Genomic DNA, 11,378 nt, shown 5'->3' with positions numbered 1-11,378 from the left:
CTATATATTTGAGATTTTTTCGATGAAATTCTGGACATAATTAACACCGAAATTCATGTATTTGAAGCTTTCTCGGTGTAATCTTGAGAAGGAATTCTAATATATATCTCAAATCTTATCCGATTTTTCAAAAAAAAAAAAATTGATCTTTCCCAAATTTAAAAATGTTGTATCAATTTGAAAATATAATTTGATAATTGGAAAACGCATTTGGAAATTTAAAAATTCGTAAAATTATGAAAACATAAATTATGCTAAATATTTGAAAAATTACATAATAATTTGATATAATATTTAATAACAATAATAAGACGAAGATGTACCAATAAGGCCCAAACCAATCAATAGATTTGAAAAGTTTTGAACCTGAGACCTGTAGCTGATTCAATAAAATCTATACTCTTTCCTATTAATTGGGAATAGTCCTTCTATTCATTGCCTTTCCTTCTTCGTCCAGTAAGGTATGAAGCACTAGCTCAAACCACACCAGATTCTAGCAAAAAAGCTTTTCTTCCAGGGTAGTGAGAAAAGAGCGGTTAACGGAACACTGACATATTCTGATTCACGAGAACAAGTCATTGGGTTACAGACCATCAAATAGTCCCAGTGATCCCGGACAAGCAGTAGCCGCTGCTGCTTGTCTTCCTTTTACGGGTTGTCTATCGATCTCATAGGATTCACTCCCTCAAGTGATGTTCTTCGAGTCGTGATGCTGTGATTACTTTTTAACTAATTCTCGATGGTTGATCTTGCATAGACTGAGAAAAACTATTTTTACGAGTTTTAAAAAACGTGATAGTTTTTTAAGGTGAAAACCTAAACATACTATTTTTCACAATTTCCTATACAGATATACATATATTGTAAAAAACTTTTAAATTACCTAGATTAACTGTTTTGGCAAAAGACGGTTGTATTGGGTTTTTTTTTTTTTTTTAATATTGCAATTTTGAAAACTTATTATAAAAATTTGTGTGTTAATATTATTAGAAAAATAATGCAATTTTTAAGAACCTTGCATGTTGAAGAGACGATCTCAAAACAAACGAACTCCTTAGATAAAAAGTTGACATTTGTTTAAAAGAGAAAAAATGTTGGTTTTTTGGTATTTAATCTCAAATTAATTAATTTTAATTAATTAATATTTTGATGATAACAAATCTGAATTAATTTATTGGCTTGAAGTATTCATTGTATAGAGCTCAAAATAACGATTCCAATGCATTTTGAATCACTTAAATTGAAACTCAAACGAAGAATATACAGCCGAAACAAGCTTAACAGAAAAATCGTGAGTGGATGATGTGGCAAATATATATATATATAAGGTGGGTGTGCCACTTGGAGCATAAGAGGAATGACATATAGCGGCCTTTTGCTTTTTTGATTGATTTAAAAAAATAAAACTAAAAAAAATAAATTTAATATTATTTTATGTTTGTATCTAACACGATTTGTTATTTTTTGTTGAGTTTTTAAAAAGAAAATGAATTTAAAACGAAATTGAATTTAATATTATTTTATGTTGGTATCTAACAACTGATTTTGAACATATTGTGAGCATTTACTTTTGGTTTTAAAAATAAATGATTTTAAAATATATATATTATTATATTATTTTTTGTATGTGTCTAACGGCTACTTGAGTTTAAATCTCCACTATTCAAATTTATTTGACCAACATCTAATGGTCCAAATTGAATATGATTTTCACCAATTTTCCTCTTTTTGAACACTTCGTCTTCTCCAAATTTTAACAATAATTTTACACTTCCTTCATAACCCAAAGCCACCATTGTTATACTCTCTCTTAGCTTCAATTTTCTCCTTTCGTATAATTTTTTAGAGAGATATCTTATGTATTGCGAGGACTAATTTGTTGTGAGCTAAAATCTATAAATCCACTATTGTAGAGAGTTTGTCAAGTGTGTTTTTTATTTTTACAAAAATTTTGTAAGGGTTACTCTCGATCCCTAAAAAGGGGTCACGGTTTGGTCCTCAACCGTGGAAAAAATCAGGTTTGTTATTGCACTTAAAAAAAACGTTAGTAGCGATTTGACTCTAAACCGTGGAAAGAGTCAGAGACTTTTAGTGAAGTATTCAAGAGGAGCTTGGGAAGTAGACGTAGGTCGGTTGTGCCGAACTACTATAAAATGGTGTTAATTTCTTTATCCCTCTCCTACTTTAATTTTACAATTAATTTGTTGTTACATTTCATTGCATGAAAATAATTGCAATATTTGTTTTTTAAATTAATTGCTTAATGTTTAGGTAGGTTGGTTGAATTGATTTTTACATATCTCATACTAATTTTTTTATTAAAATCAAATTGGGTGCTTAAAAGTGTTAGTTTTAATTATTTGACTATTTTAAATTGAATTTAGTTAAATTATTTGTTAGCGAAAAGTTTGTTAGTTTGTTTAATTGGATTCACATTAATAAAAAGTTTTAAATTAGTTTGATTAAACCTTATTCACTTCTATGTTATAATAAAAGAGAGACACTTTGCTTATTTATTTTTATTGTTTTCAAATGAAGGGTTAGATTTAAGCTGTCACCTACCCACTTTATAGTATGTTAGAGATTATCTATAAAAAGTTTAAATGTCCACTCTTTCAATTCGTTCCCATATCTCACTTTCTATTATAGATAAATGCAAAAGCTTAGGGAAGGGAGATATGAAAACAAAGAAGAAGAGGTCATTTAAAACTACGAGACGATCTATTCTAAACTGGATAAGGATGGTCAATCATATAAAATCTAAATCTTTTATTGTTTTTATTTGAAGAAGAAAAAACAAAAACAAGTGCTAGTTTTTTTTACCTCAAGAGTTGTTGTTTTTTTAATAAGGTTGGTTCTTAAAATTGTGAGGTTCTTCAAAACTACATTATTTTTCTACTAAGTTTGAAAACATACACATTTTTATAATAAGTTTCCAAATTGTAATATTAAAAAAAAAAAATCCATTGTAATTATAGATAAATTGCGGCTTGGAATAACAAATTTTGTATACAAGAAAACATGACATTATTTATCTTTAATCGAAGTGCGAGTAAATTATCACGAATCAAAATACTATTTTGGTGTTTATATTTTGGGATTGGTTAAATTTTAATTGTTATTTTTAAAATGTATAATTTTAATATTTATATTTTTAATAAATTTTAAAATCAGCAATTCAAAGTTAACTTTCATCGAAATTAGTTAAATAAAAATAATTATTTTTTTTTCAAGCAATAAAATATAGTATGTGATGATGTATTCCAAGTTTAGAGTGAAAATATTAATAACCGTGAGAAAATCAACAATAAATTAATAATAATCATCGAAAGTACTAAAATTTAATAAAATTTACATTACATGGACCAAACTAATATATTAACCAATATTTTTAGTAATGAAAAGATAGGACATGATTTCTCTTTGAAATTATTTTCATAAAAATCCCTTAAATTATGTTTGTAATTTTAAATTATTTGAGAATGAGGGTGTGTTTAGTAATTTAAGAAATTTTAAAGTTTCTTGTGGATATTTCAATATATCCATAATTTCTGATAGTGTTGTCGAAAAAAAAAGGATTTGTTTCAATTTGATATAATTTATAGCACACTCTCGCATCATTATTTGTTGACCCCACATTATAAATATTTATTCCTTTTATCTGTTTTTAAATTTTCGAAATAGCTACCTTTTTCTTTTTACTTACGACTTTCATAAAAATTCCTAATAAACTTTTATTGAGTTACATAAAAATCAGAATCTAGAAGTTAAAATAATTTTATATATAAATCGTCATCGGAAATTACGCTAAAAACCGCTAATAGAAGTGCCCTTGAATTTAAGACAAATTACAGAATGTGCCACAGGGAAATAACTGCAAAACGGTGGGCTTTAAATGCGTGTCCCCAACAATAAAATGAGGTGCGTGAGATACTCGTGAGTTCCTTGTGGTCTCATTTATGCTATTTGTACTCTCCGGCACGTGACCCATGTGACTGTCATTCTGTGGGCCATCAGATCTCCGCCGATCTCATTTAATGTGCCTCATCCAACCAATCGTAACCGTTGAAATCGAGTTATGTTTTTAAAGTGATTTTGAATATGATATATAATAGATTTTATGAGTATAATTAAAAATTAAAAAAATCAAGTCAATTCAAATCGATTCAATGGTTTGGTTTGGTGTTTGTATAAAATCAAACATTTTGGTTTGTATTCGAAGAAAACTAAAAAATCTTGGTTTAGATCGATTTTTTATTTGAAAAATCAATCAAAATCAAAATCGAATCGACATCCCTAAAAATAAACTCTAACACTATGTATCTTTTAGTATTTTAATTATTATGGAGCATATATATTTATTGTTTTTATAAAAAAAAATACTAGGAGCTTGTATGTATTTTATTTAAAAAAGTGTCAAAAAAAATAAAAATGTCAAATTTCAATCTATAAAAAAATGGATCCAATTTTAATTTTAAATCAACAAAAATATCAAAATAGAAACGGAAATGAAAATATAAAAAAAATTGAAGAAAAAAACCAAAAAATCAAGAGCTCAAATCGATAAAAAAAACCGAACCAAATAAAAATCAATCTATCGGTTTCATTCTTTATTGGACATTGCTTTGAATCCTTTCTTTGTAAAATCATTAGTTTAGTTTAGTTCTTGGTTGACCCCAAAATCAACAAAATTGAACCATTTGTCACTTCCAATTGAATCATTCAAACTACTATATTGTATAAATAAATATAAATATAAATATTTTTATAGAAAAATATAACTTAATTATTTAAACACATAGATGAGTCTCTCGCAAACTATAAGCTACGATGATCACTTATTTTGATCCGTTCGTTCTAAAAATTATTATATACTATTCATCATCCATCAAAAGTTTTTACTTATCGTGCTTAAATTGATATTTATCTAATCGATCGAGGAAAGAAAAGCAATCTCATTTTATATAAAACAAATATATTAAATCTTAAAATATTTAATAGGCATTCAAAATATAACTTTTTGAGAAATTCTGGTATGTTGGATTTCAGCAAAATGGCAAACACCCCATACATAACATCTGAAATATGGTTTATCCCTAAAATACGATATAACATATTTCACATGATTAATCATTGCAAATACAATGTAGTTATATTTCACACGACCCGACAGGTTGAAATAATAAAACTTGATATTATTATTATTATTATTATTTTACCTCTCTTGATACTTCCATTGTTTTTTCATTATACATATATTTTTTATTATAAAGGTTTTCATTTTCAAAAGAATCTAATATTATTTATTGTGTTTTCAATTTAAGCTATATGTTTATTATTTCTTCCAATATTTTGGTCACCTCTTTGAATGCAACGGATTGAGTTTTAAGGTATTTTTATCCTTCCATAATTTGTAAATTGATATTTTCTGAATTTAACTTTTACATTTTTACAAATAAATTTTTAAAATTTGTTATTCCTCATGCCTATTTTTTTTCCTTTTTCAATGTCCAAAAAAACAATTAAAAACGCTTTTCCAGACAACGGAGCGTAGGTTATTAAAATAGAATTCAGCGACGATGATTGATGACACGAGCAGTCCACGTGATGTAAGGGAATCAATAGGAGAGGTGCAAGCAACGTAAATATAAGGAATTAGGAGGGTAATTTTGAGTCAATGAAAAATTCCCTTTTTTAAAAAAAAATATATAAAGAATGAATTAAATTAATATTATTTTTTGTTATTACTTTTACTTGGAAGCATAATCCCCTTCCCTTCCCCAAGTAGTGCACGTGTGCAGATCCACTTGCTTTCATATTATGGGTTTTCGGTGTCAAAGAAAGTGACTTTATTTATTTATTTTTCAATTTATTTATAATTTCTTTTTTTTTTTAATTTTAATTTTCTCTCTCTAGATTAAGCTTTGCACGAATGGTTCTCTCATTGGCCATTATTCTATTGCTTTACGATGATGATATCTCAACCTCTTCCTTGGCCTTATTTACTATCTCTCTCTTAAAAGGTCCTTTTTTAAAAGAAAAAAGAAAAAAAGAAAAATACCCCATTGATTGACACCTAACTTTTTAACATTTGAGATGGAAATATCACCCTTTCTTTTAGCTACTTCACTTTTTAACCTTTATTTTTGTGTTTGCTTATTCTTGACCTACTTTCATCTAATTTTTATTGGATGTTTCCCTTTTTATTTTTCCCCAACATTTTCTTGCTTGAGGCTTAAAATGTTTCACTTTTTAACATCAATAACACCCCTCATGTAGTTTGAATTTTAGTGCCTACACTCTACTCCTTTTTTCTAGGCTTTTTATATGAAGCTATTATTGTTTACGATAAAGTAGATTTGTTTATTTCAAATATTATTTTTAGGGATGTTGGGTTCTTCATGTATTAAGGTATGTGAATTTGTTGTACGTAATTATGGACCTACGAGAAAAATCAAGGAAGGAAGTCGAATAAAACCAGGAAAATTGTCTCATCCCAAACGAGGAATCAAGTGAGGTGATTGGGCCATCTACCCCAAAAAGGCAAGCCTCGACCTTAGAGGTCAATGCCAACAAATTTAACTAAGTGGGGCGAATGACCAACCGAGGTCGAGTTCAAACAACTCTAACCAGTTTTTCCTATGCAAGCTAGATTCAACCTTTTGGAGTCCTGTTCGTAAAGGGATTGAGGAAACCCTAGTTGCAAGCTATATATAAAACTTAATAACTTCATATTAAGTACATTTATCTTCAAGTTTATTCTGATTATTGTATTGAAAACTGATTCATTTAAGCATCAAAATGTCTATGACAAACACCATACTGGTTTGCTATTTTAATTATCTTGTAGGTGACATCTTTTTCAAAATATAAATTTACCATCATAGCACGTGAAGGTAAAATAAGCTTCATTGACCAAATTTTATTATTAATATGAATTTTACGTTTGGTAATAAAAAATGAAACCCGAAAACGCATAATAGATATGGAAGATGAGCTTCACATCTCTAGTTTATATAATATGTGAGTGAGTTTTTCTTTTAATTTCTTTTCCACTTGTTTATTCTATTGGAATTTAAATTACTTTATTAAATGTCCCTTTCTTAAAAGCAACATCTTTAGTAGAGTGATTGTGAAGATATATATTCTCGATAGAAGCTAAGAAAAATGCTACCAGTAATCCGTCATATCTCATAAAAACAATTAGTTTGAATAGACTAATTATACTTAATTAAACTCTTTATCACATGAATAATGATAATAATAACATAGTAAAACTAACGGTAAGACATTCACATTTAAATATATTCTTTTGGTCATTCATACACGTGTGATATTTTTACTAAATTTACAGAATATTTAAAAATATTAGTATCAAAGCTGAAATATTTGGGGACTTAATTAATCTTTTTGGAGGGTATTTTCTATACATCACACGATGAGATATAAAACTCAATTACATTTATCATTCTAGTATAAGTAATTGATTATTGCATAAAGTTTAGAGAGTTACTTGATGTGTTGTTATTTATTATATTTGGCACGGACATCATATGCATGTTCATGGAAATATCTTATGTCCTCCTCCTCATATGGTTAGTCAAGCCGTGAGATCTGATGTTTTTCTTTTGTTGTTCCACATGATTTAGAGAATCTATTACTGGAACTCAATATGACGCTTCTCCTTCTAATCTTTTTTTTTTCCAAGACAGTATGTTTTATTTTTGTATTTAGCAGATTTTTTGTCTTTTTTTTTTTGTGTGTGTTGTGTTTATATCTTAACCTCATACCATAGGATCTATTTCTCACTTCAGCAATCTAATATGTTGGTATTAAAAAAAACTAAAATATTTGAGATGAATATAAAAGTACATTAAATTTTCATAGATTTATTCAAAGAAATTGTGATCTCAATTTGCTTTTTTTAAAATAATAATAATAATAATAATTTTAATTTTAGTTACTCATAAGAATGAAAATCGTTGTATAAATTTATAGTTGTGAGTAGAATAAGTAGAGAAATAAAGAGTAATTAATTTTTCCTTTAAAAATGACCTAGTTAAAATATTGTCTTCATTACATTTAGTTCTAAAAAGGTATATATATAAAGGAAAGGATAAAATACAAATTTGATCTTTATGATCTAGAGAGAGAAAGCATGAATTTAGTCCCATAATTTATAATTAAAATTTAAATATAAATACTAAATTCCAACTTTTAAAAACATAGGAATTAAATTTTTTTTTAAAAAGGTATTGCAATTAAAGTGTGTGGTGGGAGAATCGAACTTCTGACCTCAAGGTTGCATTATGCCAATTGAGCTAAGCTCATATTGGCATTAATTTTAATTTTCTCTACATCATATAAATCAAATTTGTAATTTAACCAATAACAAACATTATCCTATTTTCAAAATGAGAAAATTTTCTACATTACAGTAGTATGAATAAATTTTGATACTACCTCTATTTATTGTGTACTACGTCAATACACTTATATAAATTACTAATATTAATACGAAATCTATAATTATTTATGAAATAAAATTTATAGCGTGAACAAATGAAATACCATGTCATTGGAATATTAGAAAAAATCTTATTTTCCAAATGAAAATGTCCACAAAGTTGGAAAATAATGATGAATACCTATGAAACTAGATTGTGGTGATGAATGAAAAAGTAGAGAATTATTAGTGGTTGCATTTAGGCTTTACCAATGGCCACACGTGTGACAAGTTAAAAAAAAAAGGTATTATTGAATAAAAAAAGAAAGTTGAAACCCTGAAAAAAAAAAAAAAAAAGTAACATGGAAAAAAGAAAAGTAGCCTTTTTTAAATTTTAAAAAAAAAAAAAGAAAAAAAATTAACATAGAGCAATTAATCTGTTATGGGGCCCACCAAGAGTGTGGAACTGTTGGATATTTTTGCTAAAAACTGACCCCTCTTTATGGGGTGGCTTAGTGTAGTTTTGGCCCCACATTGCAAAAGCTAAACCAGCATATCACATGTTTGAGTTATCAAGTAGGTGGTGGCTGACCTATAATTTTTAAAAGTCACATATTATTATTATTATTATATATATATGTATTATTCATTTGATGTCAGTGAAATTTTTAGCACATATTTGAGATTATGAACACCACAAATCATAAGCTTAAATACAATGTTTTGGTACAAAGTAATAGGTTGTCTATGTATATTATATAACTTACTAAAATTAAACTTGAACTACCAACGAAACTGACTGAGACAATAGTCTTCATGAACGTTTTTATTGTTTTTTGGGATTTTTTTAGTCGATAATTTGTAAACTTCTATGAGTTTTTATGTATATCATTAAGATGTGGATTAGCTATATTGTGAGAATACGAAGTGATATTGTGTAATTTTTAAAGGTTAATTTGTGTTTTTAGAAAGTAAGCCAAATAGTATATATGGACAAACAAGTATAATGTCTTTAATTGTTTAAAGTATAATTTACACTTAAAAAGAGTATAAAAGATAATACGATGATTAGAAGTGTAACATTAAAATGAGCTTTTTAAATATAAATTTTTATTTTAGAAATAAATAAAAATTAAAATTTTAGTCTAATAATCAAGATGATCGTCAAACAAATAGCAAAGTAAGTATAGCTCAACTGAAATAAAAATATTTCGTTTCAAAATTAAAGGTTTGATTCCTCTCCGTATATATATATATTTTTTTTAAAAAAAACAATTGCATACACTTAATTTTTCATTTTTTCTTTTGATTTTATCATATTTCTTCAATTTCATTCCATTTTTAAGTTATATATTATATTATTTAGTTTAAATATAATCCAATCTCAATAGAGACTCACTTTAGAAAATTAGGACAACAAATAAACAAAGCTAAATAAAATACTATTTTCAACATTAAAAAAATTAATATCAAATAACTAAAAAATTCACATGTAGAAGACTATAGATGCATGTATAAGGCTGCATTTTTAGCTATATATATAGAGGTTTGGTTTAGTGTGTTCACTTTATGCCTACAATTATTTAATCTTTTTTAACTCATCCTTTTGTTTTCCTTTAAATTGTCTTCTTCTCCATTTAAATAGTCACTTCAATCATTTTTTTTCAATAGAGTATCTCTAATATCTTATACTAATTAGCATTCAAATTTATCATGATTACATGTAAAATTTATTATTTATATGTCGAAAATCTCTCTTTTAATAAAATATATTTGACTATCTTTTAAAAGGTTTATACATAAATGCACAACAAAACTACACAATAAAATTCAAAATTATATTATTATAGAGCGATACATACAATTAAGGAGGTGTGATAAATTTTTGTATATAAAAGATTTTAAAAGCCTTTGATCTAATTCATCTTTCTAGATTTTAATAAGAAATATCAAACAATCGCTGAAAAATATTGTTCTATTTACTTTACCGACGATATTATTTTTTAGCTACTTTTTATATTAAGGTTTGATAATTATATAGTTGGGAGTAATAGGTTTTTTTTTTTTTTTCTGATTAAAAAAAAATGTACCTTGAATATAGGAGTTGGGAAGGTGGGGACATTGGCAACCCATGTGAAGCATTTAATTTAGACTATAGTTTTTCATGTACGTGTTTATACTTTATATAATATTGAGATATATAAATATATATTATTTGGGTTTATCACGTTTGACATTTTATATGCTTGTGGACAAACAAAAACACTATATATCCAACTAGTAATGCTTGATTTTGACTCGAACTCCTAAGTTTTGAGACAAAAATAGAATAATTAATTATTATAATTGAATATTGTTACAGTTTATACCTGAATTGGGCCTATTTGCCATTATAATGTCTGAAAGAGTGAACTTGGGCCCCATCTTAGCCCAATAAGCCGGCCTACTTACAAAAGCTTGCGGGATGGAGTGAGTTTATATTTACGAGGGATAATTTTCATAAATGTCCAAGCTTTTTTATATTTTATTTTAAGGATTTAATTGAAAATTAGGATAAAGATACCATTTTTTACGTTTAACTTTTTTTTTTTTTAAATATTTTTATTATATGTCTTTTTTTTTTTTTTTTTACAATTTAAAATTAGGAAAAAAAAAAACGATGGAGAGAGAAATTGACAAAATATATTAATTAATGTGTTAGAAATAGATTATGCATTTATTATAGAAAATTAACCAGAAGCATTGTATTAATTGTTTGAAAATATGCTAATCAATATATGAAATATACCGAGATTTATTATATAAAAAAATATATGGTAAAACATCGTATTAAAATGTTTGTTTAATCAAATTTCTTTATTAGTTATACCACGGTATATAAATCACATATTTACTCCATATTCGATATAAATCACAGTATATATCATAAATT

This window comes from Benincasa hispida, chromosome 1 (assembly GCF_009727055.1).
Source record: "Benincasa hispida cultivar B227 chromosome 1, ASM972705v1, whole genome shotgun sequence".
Lineage (NCBI taxonomy): Eukaryota > Viridiplantae > Streptophyta > Magnoliopsida > Cucurbitales > Cucurbitaceae > Benincasa > Benincasa hispida.
Note: the sequence above shows the minus strand (reverse complement) of the source record.